Raw genomic sequence first — 14,689 nt, 5'->3', positions numbered from 1 at the left:
ATCCCATGTTGGAACTCAATTCTCCTAGGGAGGTGTTGATTTGATCCCAATAGTTTTGTGGAGGAAAGTGCATCCCTTGAGGCATCTCAGGGATTTCATGATGAGTGTGATCTCTTGTTTGCTCCATCCTTTTCTTAGTGATGGGCTTGTCCTCATTAATGAGGATGTCTCCCTCTATGTCAATTCTAACTGAATAACAGAGGTGACAAATGAGATGAGAAAAGGCTAACCTTGCCAAGGTAGAGGACTTGTCCGCCACCTTATAAAGTTCCTGGGCTATAACCTCATGAACTTCTACTTCTTCTCCAATCATGATGCTATGAATCATGATAGCCCGGTCTATAGTAACTTCGGACCGGTTGCTAGTGGGAATGATTGAGCGTTGGATAAACTCCAACCATACCCTAGCCACGGGTTTAAGGTCATGCCTTCTCAGTTGAACTGGCTTCCCTCTTGAATCTCTCTTCCATTGAGCGCCCTCTTCACAAATGTCTATGAGGACTTGGTCCAACCTTTGATCAAAGTTGACCCTTCTAGTGTAAGGGTGTTCATCTCCTTGCATCATGGGCAAGTTGAATGCCAACCTTACATTTTCCGGACTAAAATCTAAGTATTTCCCCCGAACCATTGTAGGCCAATTCTTTGGGTCCGGGTTCATACTTTGATCATGTTTCTTGGTGATCCATGCATTGGCATAGAACTCTTGAACCATTAAGATTCCGACTTGTTGAATGGGGTTGGTAAGAACTTCCCAACCTCTTCATTGAATCTCATGTTGGATCTCCGGATATTCACTCTTTTTGAGTTTGAAAGGGACCTCGGGGATCACCTTCTTCATGGCCACAACTTCATAGAAGTGGTCTTGATGCACCCTTGAGATGAATCTCTCCATCTCCCATGACCCGAAGGTGGAAGCTTTTGCCTTCCCTTTCCTCTTTCTAGAGGTTTCTCCGACCTTAGATGCCATAAATGGTTATGGAAAAACAAAAAGCAATGCTTTTACCACACCAAACTTAGAAGGTTTGCTCGTCCTCGAGCAAAAGAAGAAAGAAGATAGTACAAGAGGAAATAGAGGAGATGGAGGTGGCTTTGTTTTTCGGCCAAGGGGGAGAAGTAGTGTGTAGTTTGTGTGAAAATGAAGTAGTGAAGATGGGTTTATATAGGGGTGGAGAGAGGAGTAGGGTTCGGCCATTATGGGTGGGTTTGGGAGGGAAAGTGGTTTAAATTGCAATGGTAGGGTAGGTGGGGTTTTATGAAGGATGGATGTGAGTGGTAAAGAGAATGGTAGGATTTGATAGGTGAGGGGTGTTTGGGGAAGAGGTGTTGAGGTGATTGGTGAATGGGTGAAGAAGAGAGAGAGTGGTGGGGTAGGTGGGGATCCTGTGGGGTCCACAGATCCTGAGGTGTCAAGGATAATTCATCCCTGCACCAAGTGGCGAGCAAAATTGCTTTTTCTGCCAATCCTGGCGTTAAACGCCGGGCTGGTGCCTATTTCTGGCGTTTAACGCCAGCTTGATGCCCATTCCTGGCGTTAAACGCCAGTCTGGTGCCCCTTTCTGGCGTTAAACGCCCAGAATGGTGCCAGACTGGGCGTTAAACGTCCAATTGTTGCCCTTACTAGCGTTTAAACGCCAGCAAGGTTTTCCTCCAGGGTGTGCTGTTTTTCTTTCTATTTTTCATTCTGCTTTTGCTTTTTCAATTGATTTTATGACTTCCCATGATCATCAACCTATAGAAAACATAAAATAACAAAGGGAAATAGATAAATATAACATTGGGTTGCCTCCCAACAAGCGCTTCTTTAATGTCAGTAGCTTGACAGTGGGCTCTCATGGAGCCTCACAGATGTTCAGAGCAATGTTGGAACCTCCCAACACCAAACTTAGAGTTTGAATGTGGGGGTTCAACACCAAACTTAGAAGTTGGTTGTGGCCTCCCAACACCAAACTTAGAGTTTGACTGTGGGGGCTCTGTTTGACTCTGTTTTGAGAGAAGCTCTTCATGCTTTCTCTCCATGGTAACAGAGGGATATCCTTGAGCCTTAAACACAAAGGATTCTTCATTCACTTGAATGATCAATTCTCCTCTGTCAACATCAATCACAGCCTTTGCTGTGGCTAGGAAAGGTCTGCCAAGGATGATAGATTCATCTATGCACTTCCCAGTCTCTAGGACTATGAAATCAACAGGGATGTAATGGTCTTCAACCTTTACCAGAACATCCTCTACCAGTCCATAAGCTTGTTTTCTTGAATTGTCTGCCATCTCTAGTGAGATTCTTGCAGCTTGCACCTCAAAGATCCCTAGCTTCTCCATTAAAGAGAGAGGCATGAGGTTTATGCTTGACCCTAGGTCACACAGAGCCTTCTCAAAGGTCATGGTGCCTATGGTACAAGGTATTGAGAACTTCCCAGGGTCCTGTCTCTTTTGAGGTAATTTCTGCCCAGTCAAGTCATCCAGTTCTTTGGTGAGCAAAGGAGGTTCGTTCTCCCAAGTCTCATTACTAAAGTACTTAGCAACTTGTTCTTCAGTAACATCTTCATCCTCTTCAGAGGAAGAATACTCATCAGAGCTCATGAATGGCAGAAGTAAATCCAATGGAATCTCTATGGTCCCAGTGTGAGCCTCAGATTCCCATGGTTCCTCATTAGGGAACTCATTGGAGGCCAGTGGACGTCCATTGAGGTCTTCCTCAGTGGCGCTCACTGCCTCTTTCTCCTCTCCAAATTCGGCCATGTTGATGACCTTGCACTCTCCTTTTGGATTCTCTTCTGTATTGCTTGGAAGAGTACTAGGAGGGAGTTCAGTAATTTTCTTGCTCAGCTGTCCCACTTGTGCCTCCAAGTTTCTAATGGAGGACCTTGTTTCAGTCATGAAACTTTGAGTGGTTTTGATTAGATCAGAGACCATGGTTGCTAAGTCAGAGTGGCTCTGCTTAGAATTCTTTGTCTGTTGCTGAGAAGATGATGGAAAAGGCTTGCCATTGCTAAACCTGTTTCTTCCACCATTATTATTGTTGAAACCTTGTTGAGGTCTCTGTTGATCCTTCCATGAGAGATTTGGATGATTTCTACATGAAGGATTATAGGTATTTCCATAGGGTTCTCCCATGTAATTCACCTCTTCCATTGAAGGGTTCTCAGGATCATAAGCTTCTTCTTCAGATGAAGCGTCCTTAGTACTGCCTGGTGCAGCTTGCATTCCAGACAGACTTTGAGAAATCATATTGACTTGCTGAGTCAATATTTTATTCTGAGCCAATATGGCATTCAGAGTATCAATCTCAAGAACTCCTTTCTTCTGATTCGTCCCATTGTTCACAGGATTCCTTTCAGAAGTGTACATGAATTGGTTATTTGCAACCATTTCAATGAATTCTTGAGCTTCTGCAGGCGTCTTCTTCAGATGAAGAGATCCTCCAGCAGAGCTGTCCAATGACATCTTGGACAGTTCAGACAGACCATCATAGAAGATACCTATGATGCTCCATTCAGAAAGCATGTCAGAAGGACACTTTCTGATCAATTGTTTGTATCTTTCCCAAGCTTCATAGAGGGATTCACCTTCCTTCTATTTGAAGGTTTGGACTTCCACTCTAAGCTTACTCAATTTTTGAGGTGGAAAGAACTTTGCCAAGAAGGCATTGACTAACTTTTCCCAAGAGTTCAGGCTTTCTTTAGGTTGTGAGTCTAACCATATCCTAGCTCTGTCTCTTACAGCAAAAGGGAATACCATAAGTCTGTAGACCTCAGGGTCAACCTCATTAGTCTTGACAGTGTCACAGATTTGCAAGAACTCAGCTAAAAACTGATGAGGATCTTCCAATGGAAGTCCATGGAACTTGCAATTCTATTGTATTAGAGAAACTAATTGAGGCTTAAGCTCAAAGTTGTTTGCTCCAATGGCAGGGATAGAGATGCTTCTCCCATAGAAGTCGGGAGTGGGTGCAGTAAAGTCACCCAGCACCTTTCTTGCATTGTTGGCATTGTTGTTGTTTTCGGCTACCATGGGTTCTTCTTGTTTGAAGATTTCTGTTAGGTCCTCTACAGAGAGTTGTGCTTTAGCTTCTCTTAGCTTTTGCTTCAAGGTCCTTTCAGGTTCAGGGTCAGCCTCAACAAGGATGCTTTTGTCTTTGCTCCTGCTCATATGAAAGAGAAGAGAACAAGAAAATATGGAATCCTCTATGTTACAGTATAGAGATTCCTTGAGGTGTCAGAGGAAAAGAAAAATAGAAGGAAGAAGTATAAGAATTCGAACTTATCAAGAAAGATAGAGTTCAAATTGTGCATTGAGGAGGAGTGTTAGTCCATAAATAGAAGGATGTGAGAAGAGGGGAAGAAATTTTCGAAAATAAATTAAAAAGATTTTAAAAACATTTTGAAAAAAAATGAAGAATGATTTTCGAAAAATATGATTGGGAAAGAAATAAAGTGATTTTTGAAAAAGACTTTGAAATTAGAAATCAAAAAGATATGATTGAAAATTATTTTGAAAAAGATGTGATTAAAAGATATGATTGAAAAGATATGGTTTTAAAAAGATATGATTGAGAAGATATGATTGAAAAACAATTTAAAAAGATTTGATTTTGAAAATTAATGACTTGGCTAACAAGAAATTTAAAAGATATGATTCAGACATTAAACCTTTCTCAACAGAAAAGGCAACATAATTGAAATGTTGAATCAAATCATTAATTGTTAGCAAGTATTTTTGAAAAATGGAAAGAAATTGATTTTGAAAAAGATTTGATTGAAAAGATATGATTTGAAAAAAGATTTGATTTTGAAAAATTTTGAAAACTTGAAAAAAAATTGAATTAAAACAAAATCTTCCACTTGTGCCATCCTGGCGTTAAACGCCCAGAATGGTATCCATTCTGGCGTTTAATGTAGCAACCCTCAATTTTAAAAATATAAATATAAATAAGTTATAATTTATTTTATAAAATTAGAGTTCCTTATTTTTAGAAAAATTATTTTTATTATCAGTAATTGAATTAATTTTATAATAATTTAAATTTAATTAAATCCTTATTAATATTATTATTATTATTATAAATATTGTATATAATTATCGTAAGTATTAAATTGCATTATAAATTTATATATAAATTATATTATTATTATTATTATTATTATTATTATTATTATTATTATTAATCATAAAATACAAAAACAAAAGGCGGTGTTGATTATGCATTACGATTGTATATATTATTATATATATATATATATAAGGCGGTAGCCATTTACTCAATGGAAAGCCATTGCATACGTATACACATATATATGTAATATCTAGTTATGAGTATCATTATAGTCTTATTATATCATTAGCTATATATATATATAGTAGTATCAACTGAAGAAATTAAGTAATATTTACTCCATTATTATTATACTTGCGCTGCCATATATATATGTATGTATATACAAGAATGAGAGGCGAGAGAGAAGAGTAATCGAGAGAGAGGAGCGAGAGAACGTAAACCCCATTATATTTTCGGCTTCGATTTCTTACGATCTGTAACTCCAATCAAGAATCTAATCCAGTAAAAGTATTCGTATCCTCCTCCTCTACACGTTGACACCACTTTTGATCGGTGAAAGTTGAAGGTGACGTAACTCTTCTATTCCTTAGGTTTGGCCAACGGGAATTTTAGGAGGCACAGACGATTCTGGACGTTTTCTTTTTGATAGTTCGGTCAGAAAGTTTCTCCAGAACTCCGAATATTTTTGATTTCGTACGAAGGTATGGTTTTGGTTTCTCGTAGTTAACATTTAATGTCACGTGAAAACTTAGGCTAGAAGACCTTAAGATAGGAATGGACTGAATGTATAATTGATGGATTGTGTATATGGAATAGAATGTGTTGTTCAGCTGTTGTTAATAATTTGCTGATGAAGTTGATTGGTTTTGGAAAAAGATTTAATATTAGTATTTGTTTGATTATGAAATAATTTGTTACTGGAAATGATTTGAGTGACTGAGAGGTGTTTGGTTTGATAGTTGGGACCCTTGAAGGGTGGCAGAAATTTGAGTCTTAGAGGAGATATTGCCAAAGTTTCTTTAAGAATTGGAGTTTTGATTTGAGGTAATATTTTTAAAAGGGAAAGATATTATTATGTGGCTTGTGTATTTGAGACTATTTGTTGACCCTCTGTCGCAAGATGTGACCGGGCACTTTAACTCCCCGGATTCCCCCATGAGCATGCATATAAATATGAATATTGAATATTATTGAGCTTGGAGTTTAACTCCATGGAATACTATATTATTGAGCTTGGAGTTCAACTCCATGGAACATTATATTATTGAGCTTGGAGTTTAACTCCATGGAATACTATATTACTGAGCTTGGAGTGTGACTCCATGAAATATTATATTTGAGCTTAGAGTTTAACTCCATGGTATATTATTGAGCTTGGGGATGCGCGCACAGAGGGACTGTCCAATGGTTAACTACCAGGACTTGTCGGGTTGGCTGTATAACCGACAGATGAGACTCATCAGCCATAGGACAGGCATACATCATATGCATTTGTTTGTTTCCTTGAGTGTGCATTGTTTTGGTTTGCTTAACTGTTTAATTCTGTTTATTCGCTACTTGTTCTACTTGCTGTAAATGCTTCTCTACCTGTGCTTTTCTTGTTTGAACTATATTTGTATGTTTTCTGAGAAATCCTTCTTGCGAAGGTGTGAGGAGAGAGGATTGTTCCACCAATGATTCGGAGGATTAGAGGAGACAGAACGTGAATTATTAGGTTAAAGTTAGATTCAAAATTAGAATACCTTAGACAACTTACCTAATTTATGGTTTAGTTGAATTCTTAAGCTGAAATCTGAGTGTCGAAGTTCTAGGAATGCCTCTGGCTTTCCCGAGACCTTTTATATTAACTATGTGGGCACCTTTACTATACTGAGAACCTCCGGTTCTCATCCCATACTATGTTGTTATTTTTCAGATGCAGATCGAGAGACACCTCGTTGAGCGTCTGGGTATTCTCCTTACAAGCGAAGAACTACCTTTTTGACTGTCATATTTTGATTTTGGGCTATGTATACATGTTTATAGAATCTCCATATGTACATTTTGTGTTTTGTCCCTCCTATAGGTCGACTTGGAGATACAGGGGTTTACTTTGTGGTTTGACTTTTATTTTGGGTTGTATATATATAATCATATACTCTGGCCGGCCTTAGCTTCGTAGGTCGAGTCTGGAGCTTGCTATCTAAGTTTTGGAACTCTGATATGTATATATGTTTTCAGCTTCCTTTTGATTTTTCCTGTCCGTTTTACAAATATCCATGCGAGTGTGACACGATTTCCTGTTTATCGTTTTTGATTAGCTTATCCTTCAAGGCTCCTAGATATGACTTCATCCAACTATATCTATGTACATATCCTTTTCTTTTAGAAGTCGTAATACCTTGCCACCTCTGCTTTACGACTTAAGCGTAAAGCCCTGTGTGGTAGGGTGTTACATTATGGTATCAGAGCAGTTCATTCCTATAGAGCCTGAGGGATGGACTGATTATGCTTCTGGGCATACTCTGGGTGTGTGTATGTGCTATTAGGATATCTGATTGATATATGTTGCATAAACGTTCATGAGCATGCATTTGGAACTTGAAGCATTAGACTTGCGATATTGAGACTGATCAACTTAATATCACTTGTTTGGTGTGTGAAGGGACCAGATGTCGACTCACGGACGCAGTCGCGGCTGAGGTAGAGGTAGGATAGGCACTGTTACTCCTGGCCCGGCAGGGAATGATCCAGTAGACTTCATGGCTGCCCTGGGAAATATGGCTGCGGCTATGCAGGCGACAGCTGAAGCACTGGGTAATCAGATAAACCAGGGTAATCACGGAAACAATAATGATGAGGACGGTCCCATGACACTTGCTATATTTCTGAAAGTTCACCCTCCGACCTTCAGGGGAACCTCGAATCCCACTGATGCAGACAATTGGATTCAGGGCATGGAACGAGCACTGCAGGCTCAGTAGATTCCTGAGGAGCAATGGGTTGAGTTTGGAACTTATCAGCTGCAGGGTGAGGCTCAGCATTGGTGGCAGGGGACACGACGTATCCTGCAGCCAGATGGCGCTGTGATTCCTTGGGAGGTTTTTCGAACAGTGTTCTATAAGAAATACTTTCCTAATTCAGCCAGAAATGCCAAAGAACTTGAATTGATGCAGTTAAAGCAGGGACAGATGACTGTTTCTGAGTATACTAGCAGGTTTAAGGAGTTATGTCGCTTTTCTCGTATTTGTCAAGGTGCGCCTGATGATTTTGTTGAGTGGAAATGTATTAAGTATGAGGGAGGTCTTCGAAGTGATATTCTGAGCTTCGTTGCACCAATGGAGATCAGAGTGTTTTCAGAACTGGTAAACAAAAGTAGAGTTGCTGAGGATTGTCCGAGAAAGGCGACATCAGATAAGAGTGATCAGCGAATTTTTGTTAGGAGAGATCAGGGAAGGAACTTCGCCCCTAGAGGACAAGATTTTAAGTGAGGCGGTTACACCCCACAACCACATTTGGGTCAGAATAACTTCCAGAGATTCAGTAATAATAACAGCCAGGGAAAAGGCAAAGGAAAGCAAGCTCAGACCCCACCGAATGATTTAACTTGTAGGAGGTGTGGAAAGTACCACCCGAATACTCCGTGCAGGGCTGGTTTAGGTGTATGCTATTACTGTGGTGAAGCTGGGCATTTGTCTTGGAATTGTCCAGAAAAGAAGAAGAATCAAGAAGCTGGAAAGGCACAACATCAGGGACGCGTGTTCACTATGACAGCGGATGGTGTTGGAACCGCAGATACTCCGATTAGAGGTAATCACGCACTGATAATTGAAATTTCCGACTGCCTTGCGTAGTAAATAGCACATAGCATTCATTGTAGTACATTACCGAGTTGTGAGCCTTGTGATTTTCAATTGAGCGATCGACTAAAAACCTCCGAATGGTGAGACAGAACGATAGTTGGTCAGCCTAAAAAAGTGATTAAATTCTTGGAGAATAATAATAAGAGTGGCGCAGCAGTAGTGGGTTGAATTATTTTGAGTATACAACTTAAGTTATACATAAAGAACCGGAAATGTTGAGAGTTGTGCGGGACAGTTACCTGAAACCCAGAGATGGTAAGTTATGAGGAAGAGACATGACATAGGTTGAACCCGTAATTGATAATCGGTTATGTGTCAAGAGAAAGAGTAAGTTGTGATAGATTTAGTGTCAGAGGCTGAACCAATTTCGATTGAATTACGAAAGGTGACACCATTAGAATCAGCAGAACCTGGGAGCTAGATGAAGCGAGTATTAGAAGCGATAAACCCATCGTTCCAATACCAACCTGCCTTATAACCTTTCTGCATCGAGTTTATCTTGTATCTTCCGCTTTGCGTAGACTTTTAAGTCATAAGAATATCCTGAATTTGCAAACTAAACATGTCAAATCTTTCTGTTTTTCTTTGACATGTTTAAGAAGGGAAGTTACGTTAGTATGAGTCTCTTCCATTTTATATCAATTTTCGAGGGCGAAAATTTTTATAAGGTGGATAGGATGTAGCAACCCTCAATTTTAAAAATATAAATATAAATAAGTTATAATTTATTTTATAAAATTAGAGTTCCTTATTTTTAGAAAAAATATTTTTATTATCAGTAATTGGATTAATTTTATAATAATTTAAATTTAATTAAATCCTTATTAATATTATTATTATTATTATTATAAATATTGTATATAATTATCGTAAGTATTAAATTGCATTATAAGTTTATATATAAATTATATTATTATTATTATTATTATTATTATTATTATTATTATTATTAATCATAAAGTACAAAAAAAAAGGCGGTATTGATTATACATTACGATTGTATATATGTATATTATTATTATTATTATTATTATTATTATGCATGGGCTCATATATATATATATATATATATATATATATATATATATATATATATATATATATATATATATATATATATATAAAAGGCGGTAGCCATTTACTCAATGGAAAGCCATTGCATACGTATACACATATATATGTAATATCTAGTTATGAGTATCATTATAGTCTTATTATATCATTAGCTATATATATATATATATATATATATATATATATATATATATATATAGTTGTATCAACTGAAGAATTTAAGTAATATTTACTTCATTATTATTATACTTGCGCCGCCATATATATATGTATGTATATACAGGAATGAGAGGCGAGAGAGAAGAGTAATCGAGAGAGAGGAGCGAGAGAACGTAAACCCCATTAAATTTCCGGCTTCGATTTCTTACGATCCGTAACTCCAATCAAAAATCTAATCCAGTAAAAGTATTCGTATCCTCCTCCTCTACACGTTGACACCACTTTTGATCGGTGAAAGTTGAAGGTGACGTAACTCTTCTATTCCTTGTGTTTTGCCAACGGGAATTTTAGGAGGCACAAACGATTCTGGACGTTTTCTTTTTGATAGTTCGGTCAGAAAGTTTCTCCAGAACTCCGAATATTTTTGATTTCCTACGAAGGTATGGTTTTGGTTTCTCATAGTTAACATTTAATGTCACGTGAAAACTTAGGCTAGAAGACCTTAAGATAGGAACGGACTGAATGTATAATTGGTGGATTGTGTATATGGAATAGAATGTGTGGTTCAGCTGTTGTTAATAATTTGCTGTTGAAGTTGATTGATTTTGGAAAAAGATTTAATATTAGTATTTGTTTGATTATGAAATAATTTGTTACTGGAAATGATTTGAGTGACTGAGAGGTGTTTGGTTTGATAGTTGGGACCCTTGAAGGTTGGCAGAAATTTGAGTCTTAGAGGAGATATTGCCAAAGTTTCTTTAAGAATTGGAGTTTTGATTTGAGGTAATATTTTTAAAAGGGAAAGAGATTATTATGTGGCTTGTGTATTTGAGACTATTTGTTGACCCTCTGTCGCAAGATGTGACCGGGCACTTTAACTCCCCGGATTCCCCCATGAGCATGCATATAAATATGAATATTGAATATTATTGAGCTTGGAGTTTAACTCCATGGAATACTATATTATTGAGCTTGGAATTTAACTCCATGGAACATTATATTATTGAGCTTGGAGTTTAACTCCATGGAATACTATATTACTGAGCTTGGAGTGTGACTCCATGAAATATTATATTTGAGCTTAGAGTTTAACTCCATGGTATATTATTGAGCTTGGGGATGCGCGCACAGAGGGATTGTCCAATGGTTAACTACCAGGACTTGTCGGGTTGGCTGTATAACCAACAGATGAGACTCATCAGCCATAGGACAAGCATACATCATATGCATTTGTTTGTTTGCTTGAGTGTGCATTGTTTTGGTTTGCTTAACTGTTTAATTCTGTTTATCCGCTACTTGTTCTACTTGCTGTAAATGCTTCTCTACCTGTGCTTTTCTTGTTTGAACTATATTTGTATGTTTTCTGAGAAATCCTTCTTGGCGAAGGTGTGAGGAGAGAGGATTGTTCCACCAATGATTCGGAGGATTAGAGGAGACAGAACGTGAATTATTAGGTTAAAGTTAGATTCAGAATTAGAATACCTTAGACAACTTACCTAATTTCTGGTTTAGTTGAATTCTTAAGCTGAAATCTGAGTGTCGAAGTTCTAGGAATGCCTCTGGCTTTCCCGAGACCTTTTATATTAACTATGTGGGCACCTTTACCATACTGAGAACCTCCGGTTCTCATCCCATACTATGTTGTTATTTTTCAAATGCAGATCGAGAGACACCTCGTTGAGCGTCTGGATATTCTCCTTACAAGCGAAGAACTACCTTTTTGACTGTCATATTTTGATTTTGGGCTATGTATACATGTTTATAGAATCTCCATATGTACATTTTGTGTTTTGTCCCTCCTAGAGGTCGACTTGGAGATACAGGGGTTTACTTTGTGGTTTGACTTTTATTTTGGGTTGTATATATATAATCATATACTCTGGCCAGCCTTAGCTTCGCAGGTCGAGTCTGGAGCTTGCTATCTAAGTTTTGGAACTCTGATATGTATATATGTTTTCAGCTTCCTTTTGATTTTTCCTGTCCATTTTACAAATATCCATGCGAGTGTGACACGATTTCCTGTTTATCGTTTTTGATTAGCTTATCCTTCAAGGCTCCTAGATATGACTTCATCCAACTATATCTATGTACATATCCTTTTCTTTTAGAAGTCGTAATACCTTGCCACCTCTGCTTTACGACTTAAGCGTAAAGCCCTGTATGGTAGGGTGTTACATTTAACACCCAAAACTCATCCCTTTTGGGCGTTAAACGCCCAGCCAGGTACCCTGGACGGCGTTTAAACGCCAGTTTTCCTTCCTCACTGGGCGTTTTGAACGCCCAACTTTTTCTGTGTAACTCCTCTGCTATATGTTTTGAATCTTTAATTCTCTGTATTATTGACTTGAAAAGACACAAATTAAAAATTTTTGGATTTTTAATAATGAGACTAAGATCAAATAAACAATGCATGCAAGACACCAAACTTAGAAGTTTGTATACTATTGACACTAACAAAATGAGAATGCATATGAGAAACAACAAAACACTCGAGACAAGAAAATTTAAAGATCAGAACAAGGAAATCATCAAGAACAACTTGAAGATCAATTAAGACACATGAATGAATTCAAAAAATGCAAGAAGAACAGAAACATGCAATTGACACCAAACTTAAAATGAGACACTAGACTCAACAAGAAACATAAAATATTTTTGGTTTTTATGATTTTGTAATTTTTTTTGATTTTTCGAAAATTAAGTGGAATAAAGATATCAAAATTCTTAATGAGAATTCCAGGAATCATGCAATGTTAGTCTAAAGCTATAGTCTAAAGAAATTAGACATGGCTAGCCAAGCTTCAGCAGGACATTGCATTCAAGAGCTAAATTGATGAGAATCAATCAGCTTTGGTGATGATAAGAACATCACCTTGAAACACTAGAATTCATTCTTAAGAGCTCTGAAAAAATACCCAAGCTAAGCAACAAGATGAACCGTCAGTTGTCCAAACTCAATCCATCCCCGGCAACGGCGCCAAAAACTTGGTGCACGAAATTGTGATCATCAATGGTGCCATCAACATGGTATGCTCAATTACAATCTCAACTCTTTATCACAACTTCGCACAACTAACCAGCAAGTGCACTGGATCGTCCAAGTAATAAACCTTACGCGAGTAAGGGTCGATCCCACGGAGATTGTTGGTATGAAGCAAGCTATGGTCATCTTGTAAATCTCAGTCAGGTAGATTCAAATGGTTATGGAGGATTTATGAATAAAGCATAAAATAAAGATAGAGATACTTATGTAATTCATTGGTGAGAGTTTCAGATAAGCGTATGGAGATGCTTTGTCCCTTCCGTCTCTCTGCTTTCCTACTGTCTTCATCCAATCCTTCTTACTCCTTTCCATGGCAAGCTGTATGTTGGGCATCACCATTGTCAATGGCTACAGTCCCGTCCTCTCAGTGAAAATGTTCAACGCGCTCTGTCACAGCACGGCTAATCATCTGTCGGTTCTCAATCAGGTTGGAATAGAATCCAGTGATTCTTTTGCATCTGTCACTAACGCCCAGCCTTTAGGAGTTTGAAGCTCATCACAGTCTTTCAATCCTTGAATCCTACTCAGAATACCACATACAAGGTTTAGACCTTCCGGATTCTCTTGAATTCTGCCATCAATTCTAGCTTATACCACGAAGATTCTGATTAAGGGATCCAAGAGATATCCACTCAATCTAAGGTAGAACGGAGGTGGTTGTCAGGCACACGTTCATAGGTGAGAATGATGATGAGTGTCACGGATCATCACATTCTTCAAGTTGAGGAACAAGTGATATCTTAGAACAAGAATAAGCTGAATTGAATAGAAGAACAATAGTAATTGCATTGATACTCGAGGTACAGCAGAGCTCCACACCTTAATCTATGGTGTGTAGAAACTCCACCGTTGAAAATACATAAGAATAAGGTCTAGGCATGGCCGAGAGGCCAGCCCCCAATGATCTAAGAACTAGACGTCCAAAGATGATCAAAAGATCTAAAGTGATCAAAAGATGAAAATACAATAGCAAAAGGTCCTATTTGTAGAGAACTAGTAGCCTAGGGTTTACAAAGATGAGTAAATGACATAAAAATCCACTTCCGGGCCCACTTGGTGTGTGTTTGGGCTGAGCATTGAAGCTTTCATGTGTAGAGACATTTCTTGGAGTTCAACGCCAGCTTTTGTGCCAGTTTGGGCGTTTAACTCCCATTCTTGTGCCAGTTCCGGCGTTTAACGCCAGAATTCTTGACCTGACATAGAACGCCTGTTTGGGCCATCAAATCTCGGACAAAGTATGGACTATTATATGTGGCTGGAAAGCCCAGGATGTCTACGTTCCAACGCAATTGAGAGCGCGCCAATTGGGCTTCTGTAGCTCTAGAAAATCCACTTCGAGTGCAGGGAGGTCAGAATCCAACAGCATCTGCAGTCCTTTTCAGCCTCTGAATCAGATTTTTGCTCAGGTCCCTCAATTTCAGCCAGAAAATACCTGAAATCACAGAAAAACACACAAACTCATAGCAAAGTCCAGAAAAGTGAATTTTAACTAAAAACTAATAAAAATATAATAAAAAC

The 14,689-nt window shown here is 38.1% G+C and overlaps 1 non-coding gene across 1 annotated transcript; it reads left to right on the top strand.

Annotated features, from left to right (window-relative positions):
• Positions 1–3,495: 3,495 nt before the first annotated feature.
• On the top strand, positions 3,496–3,603 carry LOC130964675 (small nucleolar RNA R71). The gene has a single exon (XR_009080760.1). It is a non-coding gene; the product is annotated as a small nucleolar RNA R71 (small nucleolar RNA).
• Positions 3,604–14,689: the final 11,086 nt, after the last annotated feature.

This window comes from Arachis stenosperma, chromosome 2, assembly GCF_014773155.1.
Source record: "Arachis stenosperma cultivar V10309 chromosome 2, arast.V10309.gnm1.PFL2, whole genome shotgun sequence".
Classification (NCBI taxonomy): Eukaryota; Viridiplantae; Streptophyta; class Magnoliopsida; order Fabales; family Fabaceae; genus Arachis; species Arachis stenosperma.
The sequence above is the reverse complement of the archived record's forward strand: the minus strand, read 5'-3'. Positions and strand labels throughout refer to the sequence as shown.